The sequence below is a fragment of the Rhagoletis pomonella genome, unplaced genomic scaffold (genome assembly GCF_013731165.1).
Source record: "Rhagoletis pomonella isolate Grant_MI unplaced genomic scaffold, Rhpom_1.0 Rhpom_scaffold_00007, whole genome shotgun sequence".
NCBI lineage: Eukaryota > Metazoa > Arthropoda > Insecta > Diptera > Tephritidae > Rhagoletis > Rhagoletis pomonella.
Genome location: NW_023458561.1, coordinates 54,167,817 through 54,186,149, shown reverse-complemented (window position 1 = coordinate 54,186,149; position 18,333 = coordinate 54,167,817). Strand labels below are relative to the sequence as shown.

The 18,333-nt window shown below is 33.8% G+C and overlaps 1 protein-coding gene across 1 annotated transcript in view; it reads right to left on the bottom strand.

Moving 5' to 3' along the window:
• The window catches only part of LOC118743092, a gene marked incomplete in the record, with an annotated part of 113,928 nt that overhangs the window by 73,642 nt on the left and 21,953 nt on the right, over positions 1-18,333 (bottom strand). The window contains 1 exon segment of the mRNA XM_036475591.1: positions 4,117-4,259.

The following is an 18,333-nucleotide window of genomic DNA, read 5'->3' as shown; positions in this document are numbered from 1 at the left end:
CGAAATATTTTGGTGCAAGTCTCAAAATAGAATCGATTTTATAATGCCAATGGACAGTACCGATTTTTATTTGCATCTATGGGGAATAATGCATTCTAATGTAGGTACTTATCTGCATTATTTTTTTACGATGTGATGAATTCAGAACAAAGTCAGTAATACAAAGAACTGCAGAATTCCGATAGAGCCATGATTCACTCTATTCTTACCTTTTCGTTATTTTGTAGACACATTTTTTTTATAATGTTTCGCGCCGCTACTCCTTTCAAGTCATATCGCATAAGCACATTCTTTAGGACCATTTCAATTACTTACTTTGAGAGTTTTCAAATTCACTTAGTTTGAAATGTTACAATGTACATATTACGGCAGGGACAAATAACATAGAGTTATGTACTGTGTATGTGCTTCGGGTTTTCGTCACATTTTTCAAGTGTTAATGCGCCGCCTAGCGTAGGCACTCAACTGTGATAACGATGAAAATAATCGAAAACAACAGTTACAATACATACACATCTACAAATATTTAGCTTTGAAACGAAAAAATATATAAAGTGCAATTGAAATGACCAACTGACCGAATCATTGAACCAATGAATGCGACCGACATGACACTCAAACGTGTGACACATAAAAATACGTGAGCACAAATATAAATATGTAGATATGTATGTGCAAATGTATACATATTTAGATGTGTAGTGAAGCGTGCAAGTGCATAAATTATTTAGCAGCACATACATATGTACATACATACGATATATGGAGGAGAATATATGCCAGAAATTTTAAATACCAACAAAAATGCAAATATGCGGTTTAACAATTATAAGTAAAAGCAGCTAGGAATTGGAAAAATAAACAAATGCCTACGAATTGAATTGGAGCACACGACCTCACTTTGCAATAAGCTAGCGAGAAGTTGTAGGTGCTACTGTGTGATATGTGGAGCAACAACTGGAGTACTGAACATATAAAATAGGATCACCACATTCAACTGCATTTATATGGGCATTAGATTGGGTCGTACGCCCATAAGAAAAGTATGATAAGACAATCCCCGAATTGAAAACTTATATAGTACATGTACATAGATATGGGCCGTATGAATAAAAACTAGGCAATCAGGCTTTTTTCAAATTTCAGACTTTTTACTTAAATTTTTTTTTAATAAATCGATTAATAGGTCTGAAATTTTAGGAAAAAGCAATTGCTTAGTTTTTATTCATAAAAAAAAATTGTCGGGCTAATCTGAAGACAAATGTAATTTTTTATCAAAAATTTGGCATTTTACGACTTATTTTACTATTTAGGTATATGGTCAGGGGTCGAAAAACAACTTTTTTTATCTTTGACTGAGACAAGGTACGATGGGCGGTTGAGCCCCTAGAACCATTCACAGCTGTAGGTGCTAGCAATACTTGGAAAAACGTATGGTATACTTGGCAGCAACTATCAGTCATATGTTTTTGAAATCAGACAATTAGTTTATTCTCCAAACTGTCGAAATACTGTTAGACCTGCATATACTGACTGATACTTACAACTGATTTATACTATACTCAATTTGCTTTTGTCTAAGGGAAATCAATGTATTCCGCTCTGCGGTAAGTGGTTAGAAAGATCGAGGGGATTTTGATAATATAGTCTATCTATCTCACTATTTACTATAAAATTCATTGACACCAACGCCCTTGGGCAACACTTTCGTAAATATTAGGCCTATAATGGGTGTCCAAAGGGCGATATTCTTTCTATCTCTATCAAACAAAAGTTGTGGCATAGCTAAAACCAGCCTTAAGTCTCAAAGGCTTTTCAGTCGCAGTAGAACCTTTTGTCATTAGCAATTTGTCTACAAACACACTTGCTTTTAGAATTTATTAGAAAAGGTGATTGTTTATTATTCTAGCAGGCTATGACTTATATTATAGGGATACATACGTCTGTTAGGTTACAGTGTGCTTTGTTACATGGAATTTATTTACTAACTAACAAACTACTCTTCGCGTTTATCAGCGTTCAAATTGAGTTTTTTTTTTTTCCCGATACACCCTAATGGATATTACTGAAGTACTAAAAGTAACACAAAATAAACTGCACGCTCGAATGACTATACATGTATGTTTAAAAATTAAATAATTTTAAGCAAAAGCAACAATAAAAAATTGCAATAAAATTAAATAATTTTTTAACACAATGTTGCAATTTTACGAGAGATATTTATGTATGTTCATATATATTAGATTAGTTTTCATTTTAAAAATAATATAACAGCTGTAGCTAAAAAATATCTAATGGTTGCTTATAATCCATACCAATATAAATACATATACACCTGCCATACATACATACATATTTACATGCATATTTTGCCCTGAACGTATGCATACATACAAGCACGCCCATTTGCCGCTTCGTTCATAAGCCGTTTCGCTTTTTGACCCGCCTTGTACTGCTATATCGCCTATTTGCCTATTTATGACACATTTGTACGGTAAATATGCGCGCGCAGTTAAGTGGAAAATGTGCATGCGACACACAGCAATTATGCGCTAATTAAGTGCGAGCAACAACAAACACAAACAAGTACACACTCATATGGCGATAATGCGCTAAACAAAAAGTTGACGCACAGTTATGATGTCCAAAATTTGCGTAGCTTTGAATGTAATACATACATACACACATATGTATGTATGTGATTGACTCTATGTACGCGTGCGCAACAAACGACTTAGGTGACGTACTTGAAATAATTAGGGTACTCACAGTTTACTTCTAAAGTTAAAAGGTGGCAACTTTAACAAGATAACACACTCGAACTGTGAGCAACCCTTATGTTTAAATAAAGTATTAAGTTGATCAACAATAACACGCATTGCTAGACCGTTTGCCTTTCACGCGTTTGTGTTTAGAGAGCATCAACAAACCACATACATATTTCTCTCTATTCTCTCTTCTCTTTTTTTATACTCAGCTAGCACAGCGCAAAAATAAAAAAAAAATAACCTTTGCCAGCTCCAGGCAGGCGCAAAGAGAAACTTATGTACAAGCAGCGCTGCGCCCAAAGCGAAATTCATGTATGTATGTACAAGCAGCGATAGATGCCAGTTTAACACAGAACATAAACATGAGACAAAGTCTAGTAATTTTGCCCAAAAGTGTTATCTCTAATTAGTATGGGAACCAACAACAAACAAAGTTACCACATGGTAAAATGTTTTAAAGTTACCAGGTGGCAAAATTAGCACAGTAGATAATATAGAACTGTGAGTACCCTAAATTATTTATGCATTATTGATTCGCGCCACGTTTACTTGAGTATAAATGCAAATTTTAAGCAAAGCAAATTGATTGCTTAAAATTTAAATTAATTTATGTGACATTGAATGATGACAAAAGCATAAAGCTCAACCAACTTTTAAATTTTAAAAATAATTTTTTAAAAAGAAGCAAGTCTTTGTTCTTATTTAATAGCCAGTTTGACGAAAGCAATTTAAGTGCAAAATTTTACTTTTTATTTGCTGGTAAAATTGGCAGTAAGCATGAAATATTTAATTTAAAAACATTCAGTCCTTTCCACAAGTAAAAAATAAAGAATATGTTACACTGTTTGATATTTTCAGAACACGCCCATCTTAAGGTACGTTCAGACAGAAAGCCGAGCAAAGCAAGGCGGAACAAAGCGAAGCTGGTGGCGTTCGCACTGAACGAAGCAAAGCGGAGATTTTCTCATGGACTTGATTGCAAAGATACCACAAAACTGACCGTTAATGAAGATCGGCAGAAATATTTGTTCAATTTTATTCAAAATATTAATTTTAAAATTCGTTTTTATTTTAACATTTTGATATCTTTTTTACAGCAGCGTCGTGAAACTAAAAGTTATATAGAAAATTCCAAATCAAAAACTGCTTTAATTTGAGTTCCAAAGCGCCTCTGAAAAGAGCCTTCTGCTTTCACTTTAATATAGCTACAGCAATTTGAAAGGTACACTCAGCTGGGAACGAATTCGCTCGGCTCGGCTCCGCTTTCTGTGTGAACGTACCCTTAGGAGGCCTAGGCTGTGCATTTTGTGGGATTTTTTTTTATAATGGAAAAAATTTAACGACTCACCTAATTTTTCCTGATATATAAAAAGTAATTTTTTCCAAATTAAGTATTAAATTTCTGCCGATTTATAAGCACATTTATTCATTGAGCGCATTTGTCGTTGAATTTGCCAAATATCGGGAAAGATCCAGCTCGTAAATTGTTGTCTGAAACAGAAGAATGAAAGTCAAAACTAGTAATAAAAAAAATAAATAAATAAAGACAAGTGGTTAACTAAGAAACAAAAATCGGCCCCGCACCGCCCAACGGCGATATTTTTTGTGGAGTTATATCTTTCCATTTCAGTAATACCATATATGTAGGTTCTAAATGTGAAACAAATTGGACCATAAATGCGGATTTTTTAAATATCTCGACCCGTGCGCCACCTATCGGGCAACTTTGTGGAGTTATTCCTTTTGATGCAAGTAATATATATTCCAAATATGAACCATATCGGACCATGAATACTGGTTTTTTAAATATCGCTACACCTGCGCCACCTAGTGGATTAATTCATCTTTCATTTGCATTATCACGGGGTCCTAATTTGAAGTTTTAAGTCTATTGAGCATCGGGGAGTTGGTTAAAAATGTCTTGCAAGATGTGGTTGCACACAGGTGAAGGTAAATGAAATGAAAATAAAAAACTCAGCGCGTCGGTTAACTTATAAGGTACAAAATTACTCACCGGAAAATCCGATAGCTCAACAAATTTCGATATCTCGACAAATTTCTATAACTCAAAAATTTATATATCTCGATACAAATCGATAACTCGATAAACTTCGAATACCCATATATATTTCTACAACTCGGTTAATTTTGATACCTCCATATTTTTTGACAGCTATCAACAAATTTCGATAACTCGTTACACTCTGGTAACACGCTAAAATTCAATAAGCAGTGATAACTCGATCAACTTACTACATAACCTTGAAATTCGGATGACTCGATATATTTCAATAAATTCTCTTCGCCTTTCAGTTATTCTAATTCTTGCGTATTTCGAATTGTTTTCATTTTCGTCTTTATATTCAATTTTGCCTTCATTTTTTTGCTATAGTCGTTATCATTTATTTCTTCATCATCAGATTTATCTCTATAACAAAGTTTAATTTCAAGTACGAAGTAAACAAAATGCGAAAGTAACTCAAATTGAACAGGTTGCCACAACAACTATACACAAATACGAACATTTTTAAACAACGATTTTGGCCATAAATTTCAACCAATTTTGAAACCTGTCCAGTGGTGTTCCTGGTTTTGAAATCGGTTTGGTGGAATCGCCAAGATTTATGTTAGCATATTAATATATAGATGAAATTATGAATTTGGATGTAACTTTTTTGCGGCAGCTCTAGAACAACTTAAAAATTTTTTGATATTTCTTTAAGAAAATCATATGTACATACTTAGAAAAAGTGAAGAAAAAGTTTCGCCAGACGCCGCTCTTGTAGGTAAGCGGAACGAGTACGGCACTTCTCCTTTTTCCGAGTAGTAATTCCCGGAGCATCCTGTGCCCAATATTCTTTGCTAGAATTCCGCTTATACCCCCTTTTTCCAGCAGGCGAAGTTGATTCGGCTCCGCTGGCTTTGCCATATCGTTCGAATGGACACCGACGCTCCAGCTCTGAAAGTATTCAACTCGGGACCCACTGGTGGTAGCAGAGGCAGAGTGAGGCATCCACTGCGATGGAAAGACCAAGTGGAGAAGGACTAGGCCTCGCATGCCATTTCCAATTTTCGTCAGTTGGCACAGAAGAAAAACAACTGGCGTGTTCTTTTTTTTTTTAGATCGGCCAAAATCTCTTATGGAATAATAAAAATAAATTTGCGTAATTTTCCAGAGTAGTTAAAAATTTGCATCTCGATACAGATTGAATAAATTCCTTAATTCCTTGCCATACAAGGCGTAGCGAAAGTTTATTAAAGTGAAACAACAAATCATAAGTAAGTAACCAGCGACAAGTATCAAATCCAATAATACAAACTTTAGTTGAAGGATGGCTTACATTTGAAAATGCTAGGTACAACGCAATTGTTTATACTTATTTAGCTGGAATACATAAATGTGCAAAAATAAAATAAAAATAAAAATTAGCGCACGTGCAGCATCCGCGCAACATCCAGGCAATTTTAAAACGTGGTAAAGTATTTACAGCATACTTACATACATACATACATACATGCAGCAGTTGTTTGAAAACAAAGTTTGCGCTCACATTTGTTTTCTATTTTAACCTATGCGCCAACCTATTTGCGATGCAAAATGCCAAAGGCAGACAAACAGACCGACGGCCAGACAGGCAGACCGTCAACAGTAAGTAGGCAACCCATTTCTGTGCGATAATTAATTTTCTTCTTTCTACACTATAATTCCATTCGCCTTGGGAGAAGGCAAAATACGTAAGTATGTACATTAGGGTGGTTCAAAAAAATGCAGTAAAGTCAGAATTTTTATTCTTTAAAATCAATATTTTTCTATCGGAAAACTCTGTTTACCTGCAGGAGATTCCCAATAAAAATGCCCAATTGTTTATTTGATAATTTTTTCATCGCAACTATAATTTCCGCCAAAAATCGACAAAAGTCTCGAAAAATGCTATGAGCGGTCTAATAAAAAATCGTTAGTATTGAAAAATGGTTAAATAATCAATTGGGTGTTATTATTGAAAGTCACCTGAAGAGAACCAGGGCTTTTCGATCGAAAAATATTGATTTTTAAGAATTCTATACCATCTCCAGGAAAAGTCTTTTTCCCCATATAAAATACATGGACAACTTGGACCTCTAAATATTTTTTGATTTCAAAATAAAAAATAGGGGTATACTTTTTTCGATATAGAATAATCCTAGGGGGTGGGAGCATTACAGTTCCGACTTTACCGTTTTTGGACCACCCTAATGTACATATATATGGATACACTTACTACATGTATGTGCTAAAAATCGAACGGCTAGACGGTGCACACCCATATAAGCATAAAAAAATGTACATGTATATGCACGTATGAGTTGTTAGAAGTCACATAAAATGCTGAAGAAGTGAAGTGAAGACGAGGAGAGTGGGTTAGCATAGCTTAGCCGTGAGCGACCGCATTTTGTGGCCTTTGCACATTTCATAAGTCTTCATACAAGAAGTCTTCATATGTGGTTTTCTTGAGATTCACAAATGTTTTCGCAGACTTCTATATGTATATCTTAATTTAACGCAAATCATATCAGTAATTAATTGAAATTAGAATTTAGAAAAGCAGCAGCGAAAAAAAAAGAAATCTACTGAGGATTAAAAGTAAGCAAACGCAAAAGCAAGCAAAATCGAATATTTATGTATTTTACATCAAGCAGCAACATAAATTTATATGTATTTTGGCTGTCTTACGTACGCCAATGCGCGAAGTTTGTGTCTTAAGTCTTTTGTTCAGCTATGCGATATTGACCTTCTTTTCGTTAATATTTTCACTTTTTTGAGTTTTATAAAAACTCTCATCTAAAAGCTGTAAAAACAAAACTACAATTGAACTTTATATAGCCGCAGTGAATCAATCATCATTAGCTGCGGTTTGCATTCTTGTCTCACTTTCAAGAATTCCGAAAGTGTTTTTCAAATTACTTCTAACACTTCTTTAAATAAAAGAAAGTAAATTTATCTGTGGTATTAAAAATGTAATGTTGAGCTGATTACTTTTGAGGGTTCTGCACTCGTCTCACGAGTCGTCGTGTTACATAGTTTTTGTTTGATGCTGCGGCTGTGTTGAGTGCGATAAACCATCTATTATTGTCTCTTAATCATGATAATTTAGTGTGGCAACCTACTTTATTTTTACCACATTTTAGTTTTATTTTTTCGTTTGTTTTTGCTTTGACCTAATTTTAATCCTTTTTTTCCAGCAAAAAGAGTTTTGGTTTAGAACTATTGTTTGTTGTTTAAAAAGTGTAGATTAGGTCGCGAAATAAGTGTTGCACTTAGTTAAACAGCAATGTCAATTTGTAGGCAATTTTATTGAATTTCGCTGAGTTTTACACGAAGTTAAGATACAGTTTCACTTTTTTTTTGTTGTAGTATGAACTATGTTGTTATAAAAATTCGCCGAAAATTTTAAGTACAAAGTTACAAACATATGTACATATGGAAAATTACAATTTATAATTTGGTGTGATTTTATTTCAACTTTAATTTATGTTTTGAATTATTAAAAAGTATTTACATCGAATTTGTATTATGGAAGCTTTTATTTATGATATTTTATTTTAGATTTTCTTATTTTTAATAGAAAAATTTCAAAAATACGGCATTGAACTTGATATCCCGGTTTCGTGAATGCAAAAGTTGGCAACCCTGCCCAAAACACGTCTTGTGAATCCCCTAATTGCGTACTTAAACACCAGTCTTTTATGTCAATTTGGTAAAAAAAAAAATACTTAGAACTCGACTTACTTAGGTCCATCGCCTTGCATGCGATTCTATAATCTATCTCGAAACCTCGAACTGTATGAATTGTAGATCAATGTTCAATTCGTGCTCACTTGTAATGCTTAATTGGTGGTGCTCCATTTCTATTATGTGCATATAATAAGTAGCGAGTGACTGGCGAGTGTAAAAAGGTAGCAATTTTCTTGAAAGCCTGATGCAACATACCGCAAACATACATACATACATACATACATACATATGTGGCAAGTAAATGCATAATAATACATACAAGTATCTGTTATTACGTGCATGCATGTGTGAGAATATTGCAAAAGATTTGGTGAAAAAACGGCGGTGAGATAATAGAAATAAAAACAAAACAAATCAAAAATTAAGTCAAAGCATGCAACAGTCGTCCAGCAGCCCCACAACGGCTTCAGCCACTACAGTAAATGTTAAACGGTATTTATTTGCTGATTGAATGTTTGTAAATACATACATAGTGGTGGCGGTTGCGCTGGCGATGGCGATGGCTATGGCGATGGCGCTTACAGCGTGACTACCGTGCAATGTGTAACCAGACTTTGGCAACAACAACAACAGCAAAAGTATACGTATGAATTAAGTACATAAATGTAATGCATGAAAAATGTTTGCAGCAATTGTGTAGCAATCAGGAGGCGGACAGCTTAAATGAGACATAAGGCTGAGAAAAATATAGCGCAAGAATTGGAGTGGTCGACCATTTAACTGTAAATGCACAACGCCCGCGCCTTTGCTCCCCCTCCCCCCCCCCTGCTTAGCTACGAATAATACATATAGTATGAATTTTAAGTTGCCTTAACTTGCCTCGCCTAAAGCTTGGGTGCATTGTTCAATTGCAATCGGCTCATATATTTTCCGCACAAGGACTGCGCAGCCCCAACAACTTTCCATTTTATGCGTTCAATGCGAAAACGAGTTTGCTACTTGATTGAAGTCTTTTGTAGGCGAACAAATTTGTTAGTCATACAGAGCATCAAATTAAGGCAGGCATAACTATAAGTAGGCCGGTTTGGGGTATTTTTCTATGAATATCAAAAAAATAAACGTGTTTTAGGCTTAACCAAATATTCAATGTAATATTACTTTTGAATTGCATTTGACGATCGTGATGTTGTTACTGTCCAGTGTTGAAGTCGGCCATCAAGGCTATCGGAAAACGGATTTGTTTGTAGGTAAAATGTAAAAAAAAAAAAACAATAGACAAAACACGATTTGACTCTGCTTGCCTTTGATTAACAACCAGCATTTAATGAATTTTTAGTGATATAATAGCACTATTAATCTGGCGTTGAATTTTAGTAGGGTGTGTTATTTGGGGGTTATATAAACAAAATATGCTATTCCTAATTATATAATTACTTCAGGCGAGCAATTTTTCGCGAGAATGCAACAAAAAATAAGTGACCGAAAGATCTATTGTAACAAACCCTTATTCAACTGCAGGCCATTTAGCTCATGTGCTTTCAGGAACAGTTATCCTAATAAGCGAAGTCACATAATCTTCTCTGCTGTTTCCTGCTCTTCATTGCACAACCTATACTGATCAGAGTTAACCACTCCTGTGTTTGACAAGTGTTTCATTACCCTACAGTGGCTAGTAAAAAACCTGTAACAATTCTTACTTCATGCCTACTAAGGTGAAGGAGTTCTTCGGTTTTCCTTCTTGATATATCCGGAATGTAAATTTTGGCCTGTCTGTTACTTTCCGAATTTGTAATATTGCGCTTCGTTCTTCAGCCATATATAGTAGTTTCGTCAACAGAGCTTCATGGCAGACCAGTAAGGGGTCATGGGCCTATGAATCCCTGTGCATCCTTTTTTGCTATGGAGAATATCTGCCACTTCATTGCTCCAGACTCTACTATGACCCGTACACATATGAGTTTTACCCGGTTACTGCAGACGATAAGTATTTTAAGGCTATGAGTAATCATACAGCAGATTTGAGGTGTATGTAGATGTGTTTGTCGGTTGCCCCACTTTCTACTGTATGCTTCAGACATTGTTAAATAACGTGCGCCTCGGGCGTACAGACGTAGTTACCTTGCTGAACCCAGTCCGTTGTGGTATGGAACGCTCCATATACATATGTATTCATATCCACAACCTCTTCAAACAAAGGTCCACGCGAAAAAATGTAGGACTTATCCAATTAATGCAAATGTTTTTTTTTTCATGGTAATATTCTCTAACTAGAAAGCTATTGTTATAACAGTATTTGTATTAATTGCGTTGGATTTGTATGAACCACAAGCAGTTTTTTTTCGGAACTAATTTTTGAGTTATGCCTCTTTTGAAGAGGATTTGCGATATGTGTGTATATCACAATTTTAAACATTAAATTACACCAACAGCATAACACAAAGAAATAAAGCTATTTAAATGAGCATTATTTGATACGCAAACCTTAATCTTTTGTTAAATTTTTAAAAACTTTAAAAAGTATATGCACTCGCAGCAGAGCTCGATCACCCTGGTACTTTACATAATTTAAGCATTGTTTAGATCTTAGTATAATACCGGACTTTAAACTGGCGAGCTAAAAAATTACTTAACTAGCTGTATCAACCCAAAGTGTATGTTTAATATTCAAAGTATTATTTTTAATTTCTTGCAATAGTTTCTGCAATTAAAAATCCAACAAAACCCCAATTTGCATGTTATTATAAAAGTTATTGTCTCTTGATTGAGCGGCTAACCTTCGTTTATTGTTAGTTTACATCGTGGTTTTAGTAAAAAAAAAAGAGACCTACATACTTTTAAATGCAGGTACAATCAACAAACACCTTGAGTATTTGCCACGCAATTGCATGAATTGTAATTTTGCACTATCTCAGTTGAAAATCGTTTACAATTAACATAAATGCAAATCATTAACAATAGACATCTAATGTCCAGCAAATAGAATTGTTGCTCATCATTAACGTTGGGCAATGAAAAAAAAAAAAACCAACAACTATTGTGGAAATATTCAATCGTTTTAAAATTACTGCTTTATGACTTGTTTGCTGATTTTTTTTTTTTAGAGCCACCCAAGACGCACAAAAACATACATACATATGCATATGCATTCGTATGTTGGTGTGAAAGGAAATGAGTTGGTCGAGCGAGCGGGAGGAGCATTCATGTTAACCTTGACGCGAAATACTCAGACAGCGTTTTGTGCAAACATATGTATGTATGTCGTTGACACTAACAACAATTTTTATAATCTCTGACAACAATATTTGCTCGCTTCTGCCAACTAAATGCATTGATTTTTGTATGAAAGCAACGCTCCACTGATCACTTCTATACAAATCAGTTTTTCATTTTATTTTTCTATTACATACACTCCTTTGTTGTAGGTAGCATCCATGATATACTCATTTATGTTAGCGGCTATACAATCAAACGCGTAGCGTAAGTCCAACACTATGCCGTGATTGCATATTGCATCTGATTTCAACTAACCCAACTACCTGTTTCGTTGAAATTTTAGTTAGTAATCAATCAAAGCTAATGTGATATGCAAATGAACGTTTTTAATGCCGTTACCTTGAATGTTTTTTGATTTTGCGGCATTTGAGCTATATGTAAGTGTGAAAATACACTGTGGAAAATAATGCATAGTAAAAATAAATAGTTTATAACTATTTGATTTTCGTTTAAAAATGTTCGTATTTAAAAATAATATTTTCATACAAAAATTTAGCATGCACGGATTTGAATGTTCACATCTGAGTATGTATATGTAAGTGTACATACGCATACCAAGGATCCCAGCAAGGCGAAGCTGACTGAAACTACAAAAATCGGGGAAAAAATTTATTCTTTACTAACACATTCTCAAAAGTTTTTGTCAAATCATGAGTTTGAGAGGCATAGGAAATCACATGTATTGATAAGATTAACAGCTGATAGTCGTCAGCTCTCTCCTTGCCTTTCACACCCTTGTGTCCTGCGACCCAATATATATGGTCAGTTTTAGCGACATCTAGCTTTCCTATAGCCTCCTTATAATCCACAACGGTCATTGAATTTGTGTTATATGAAAGTAGCGCATTAATGGCAACACCCGACTCTTTATGTAATTGTTTATCTACTTACTTGGCAGGTTAGGTAGCAACCCTATGTGTCAGGAATTCACTTGGACAATTAGGAAATTGTTTTTCTTTTTTATACCACATTCTGACGGCACCCAATACTTAATCGATAAAGCGTTCGAGCCGATTATGTAATTACGGCGATAACATTTCAAGAGTACCTTTCCTTCCTCAACATGTCGCTGTGACCCGGAATTCAAATGAGTCTAAGAGATAATTATTCCGACACAACTTCCGCCTGAAATACACTGCAGCAGTCCGGAAGCCTGAACTTAGTACAGACGGAAAGATCTCAACAAAACCCCTTCACCAATCCTACCGTTCAGTTTCGATCCATCAGTGAAGAAGTTCACTGCTCCCCTCTCCAGAATTTTCGCCCGGCTTAATCCTCCCTTGATGGCAAGTGGACAATGAAGAAATACCTAGGAGCCGTTTTGGTGGCGCAATGGTCCATACAATCAGGGATGAAATCGAAGGCCCCTAGCTCTTCAGAGTGTCCAGTCCTTAATTCTGTCAAGCAATCTGTTTCTCCGAGTCTATAAGCTGTTTGCCTAAAACGTCGACTGCCACTACATTCAGTATTATGTTAAGTGCCAATGTGGGGGTGGTCCGCAGTGCCGCACTAATACCTGTTTATGCAGCGCTTCAGCTGCTTAGCTAATGTAGTGAAAAAATAAACACTATCGTAAGTACTGTCACTAGGTTTAATATATTACGGCATTGCTATAAAATAACACATAACATTTTAAAATATAATATATATGAGTATATACATTAGGGTGCATCACCAAAAAAAAGTTGCGGGTTTTCCAACGGAATTATAAAATGTATCATATTTTAATGCGTCCGTCAAAATATTTTGGAAAAATATTAAAATTTACGTGAGCTAGACCGATTTGAAAATACCTCCAAAAATGTTTTTATTTTGATTGCTTTGATACAATTTTTAAAAATTTGTATGCAGATATTTTAAGCTTAAACTCTTGTATCGTCTGAGTTGATTATATAGAAAAAAATATTTTTAAAAACTACATAGCTTTATTTATAAAAAAAACTCGATTTTTGGAGGTATTTTCAAATAGGTCCAGCCTTAATATTTTTCCTAAATATTTTGGCGGATGTCTTAAGATACATACCATTTTATATTTCCGATGGAAAAACAGTACCGATTATTTTTTTTTTTATGGAGGGTGACGCATCCTAGTATACATATACCAACACTCAAATGCAAAATCTGATATCATTTTCTTGCTTTCATTGCCCAACAAAATCGCTCTTAAGCGTCAAACAGAGTCTATAACCTAAACACATTTACTAACGCCCCTTGGGAAACATGAAATCCTATTCAATTCGCATTGAGTGCATTAAATTGAATAGCCTGATTTTGACAAACAGTTCAAAAGTCGCATACAAAAAGTGTAAAAGTGTTGGCGGCGCATTGCAGACAAAACACCAATTAGCCACTCCCTTAGGCACTGGCTGGTCAAACCACCAATTCACCATATAAATATACGAACGTGCGACTTTTATGACCATTCATCGGTGTATGTATGTAGGTATGTTTTGTATGTATGTGGACCACTCAGCGCACACGCTTTTGTAAGCGTTTTTTATTTTTTTTTCGTGGTTGCAAAATTTAAGATGGTAAATGTAGACAACGTAAATACGCCAACCAGACTTTCGAACAACTAGAGCTGCATAAATAAATAGTTATACGTACATAGTTGCGAAGTGGAGGTCAGAATGGTCATAAATTGCATTGAAGGGAAATAATCAGCAATCGATTTACTCGTAAATGAAAATGAAATGTTCAGTATTGAAAACAAGAAATGTTGCTATTAAAAAAAAAAAAAACATGAAAAATTCGAACTTGTGCCAATTCGGGCTGGAAGTACTGTTACTTTGTGGGCACAAATTAACAAAAAAGAATTAAAAACGTGCCACAGTGAGTCATAATTGACGCGCTTAAAATACCCACGCTTATGCATGTAAATGCAATATTTCTAATTATGCATGAGTTTTAAACATGCTACATACAAACATACATACATACAAGCCCATACAGGCTTTTTACACATTCATACATAAGTAAATAGTTTTCTATGGCGGACACACCTTCTTGCGGCTGCAAGCTGCAACACCCAATGACATTCGAATATGCCATGTGTTCGTGCTATTTTTATGCTTCATGTGTGTGTGTGTAGTATGTACATATGTAAGTACTTAATTTTGCGACAATTTGTTTAACCAACATCCGCAATTCCAAAGTTGAAAATTGTCAAACCACGTTTAGCAACATTTGTAGTTGCCTTTAATTTATTCGAGTTTTATGTGAAAATTGCAATTTGTTTTATTTTATTATTTTATAATATGTGCATAAATATGTCTTTCAAAACGAGGAGCCCAGGATTTTATAGAAAATGGAAAATATTTTTTTATTTTAAAAAGGGTTTTCCATAAATTTTATATGAAGAAAATACATTTGATTTTAGAAATACTACAAATATTTAAATAAATAATCATTTCTAAAACGGAAAATTTTGATGCAAATTCAAATCTTAAATTTTATTAACTATTTTTTCAAACCGTGCGTAATGTGCTTACGCATACATAAAATAACTCATATTTGTATATATAAGAGATGACATTATCGGTTGCAAAAAATTTGTTTGTAAAATTATAAAGTCATTTAAGTGATTTTATATCAAAAATCCAGTTATCCGTTACATGTATTAAAAATATCAAATTTGTATACAAAATATTTAATGGGAAGAAACATTTTTTTTAGGTAATTTGAAGACAAATATTTTTTTAAAATCTAGATAATAACCCATTCTGTGATTCAATACTCCACTCGTTTAAGGTGCAAAATTTTAAAGTCGACAGCATCCCAAAAAGAAATTTTTTAATTTTAAACTCAGCCACAACTGAGTAGTTATAATAGTCAGTCTAGCATCTGATAATATCAAGTTCTATCCAGTAGCCACTGTTCTGTTTTTGGTTTGGTTTTTTTTTTAGCTAAATTAAATGACCTGAAATAATCGGCAATTCACTTTCAGACACACTCCACACATTTATCCATGTACGGGTATTAGCAAACGCTGGGTAACGTTCACTTATAAGAGTAGGTACTCATAGTTAGTAGCAGCTCCTTATGTAATTACTTATTTCAGTCGCTTTCATTTATTTGCTTTTGCGAATATCGCTAGTCACAATCAGCAGTGATAATAAGTATGATTAATGCCATTGGTTTAGCGACAGTGTCAGAGCGACTGGCATAGTTTGCATGGAGTTTGTGCAGTTTTTTATTTGAGGATTAATGGGAATATTAATTTTGATTTTCAATTTGAAATTAATTGTAATTAATAAAGTTGCCTTTAGCGAACCACATTCACATCGAAATCAAGCAATCATACATTCATATCTTTAGTTTTGCGTGAAGAAAAATGAATTTAACGCAAGACACTTTTAACAGGTATTTAGCATCAGCAGGTTTGCAATTTGAATATTTTTCATTCGAAATAGGTCATGAATTGTAATTTTTGTTTTGCAATTTACTTTGAAGTGTCAAATTTTTTTTTATCTGCTCTGACATTTTAGAGTGCAAAATTAACACTAAAATACACGCAGCTTGTTGTTTTTACTCGAATGTCACTACCAGTTTAATGTGCATTGAGTTCAGGTATTTTTTTCCAATATTCAGTGAGTTTCGGGATTCCCTGTTCGTTGGAGGTCCTGCTTTATGGGTGGCGAAAAACTGAGGAAGCTGCTGGTTTAGCTCTAGGAGGGTATCAAAATTTCATTAAAACAAATTAATTTTCAAAGATGTTTTTTTGGACCGTTAAATATCCCTGTTGACATAGCTGGGAATATTTGTATCAAAAATTGCAAAAATGCAGGCCAAGGCATGGTAGGGCTTTTACAAAATTTTTTAAGAGGTTCAATTGATGACAACAGCAGCAAGTGCAAAATATATTTATGTTGTTATTTTTGATTTTATAATTTTTTCGCACATACATATTTTTTTTTGGCTACATACAAAACAAAATGAGGTTTGTTATCACAAAAAAATCCAGATCGTAAAAGTAATGCCACTTTAAAAATTCCTACTAATATTATAAATCCGAAAAATATTTTGTTTGTCTGTTATGCCTTCACCCTTTAACTACTCATGAAATTTTGTGCAATGCACTATGGGCTAGCAAACGATAAAAAGTGGCCATTAATCGAAATCTTATCGGAATGGCTTAAAACTTGCTATAGCGGGTTTTTGGGGTCGGTAATTACGAATCTTAAGTAAAATTTTAAAAATTCAAAATGGCGGATCCAATATGGCGGACAATGTTGTGAAAACTAATCGGATTGGATTGAAACTTGTTAATCTAAGATCTTTGGACTCACTGCTCACGAATTTGAAGTTAGATTTCAAAAATTCGAAATGACAAATCCGACACGGCCGGCATAAAAAATAGCCGAAGCCTACGAATTTAGACTCCACTTTTTTTAATTTCTAGGTATTTTTTACTCTTTGTTTTTGTTTTTATATTTACAGTTTTTCTACCAATTACAAATGTAGATTTCACTGTTTTATTTTTTTATATTTTGCTTTTCTTGGTTTTTTATTATATTTATAGTTTTCCGAATTACGAACTTAGATTTCGTTTTTTAGCTTTTTTTTGTAGTTTTGTTTACTTTTGTTTTTGTGTTTTATATATTTTTCTTACCAATTACGAATTCATTTTTTTATTTCCTTTTGTATTTTAAATTTTTTTTTTGTTATTTATATCTTCAATCCAAACAAGAATTTAACCTTCGCTTTTGTATATTATATTTTTTTTTTGTTTATATTTATTAATATTTTATTTTTTAAGATTTTTTTTATTTCTTTAAATTAAGGTAGTTGAATGCTCCTCTAGGAAAAACAAATTAAATTTCAGTTTTAATCGTTTTGTTCACCATCTAGGAACTTATCTCAGCAACCCTTCTCATTTTGTTCCCCAGTGTTATTACTATTTATTGTATGAAATTCAGGAAGCAAATAATAGATTGTCTTAGAAATTTGTATGCCATTTCAAAACAGAATTAACAAAGACAAATATAATAAAATTGCATTCACAAACAGCAAATGTACGCCAAAATAATGACAAATGAATGACAGCGTAAAAATCACATTTACATTATAATATTTTTTTTTTTTTGTGTGCGTGCATGCGCTGCTTGTACCAAACAGTTGCTGATAGGTAAATGTGAAAATAATGCAAAACAAAATTTACATACATAATTCACATGGGATGAAAAAATATAAAATAGTAGTGTCATAAAAGTCTTTGAAATCATGACAACAAAGTTACGACTGTGAAATGAAAGATTTGTGTATAATCAGTAGCTTGATAGCGAAAGTAATAAAAGCACTAGTAGCAACAACAAACTACACAAAACACAACGGAAACAAAACTCTTATTTGTGATAACATTAATGCTCACAAAACGCGATGGAAGCCAATGACAATGGCACACCACCAAGATGTTGATTTCGTATATACTATATATATGTTAGGGCGGGTCAATTTGTATGGAAGATTTTTTCGGCTATGCGCGTACAGCACAAAAGGATTCTACAAGTAATTCTAAGCGAATTTTCCGAAGGAACTATGGGTCTTAAATCGATTTTGAGTTTGCAAAATTGTCAAAAT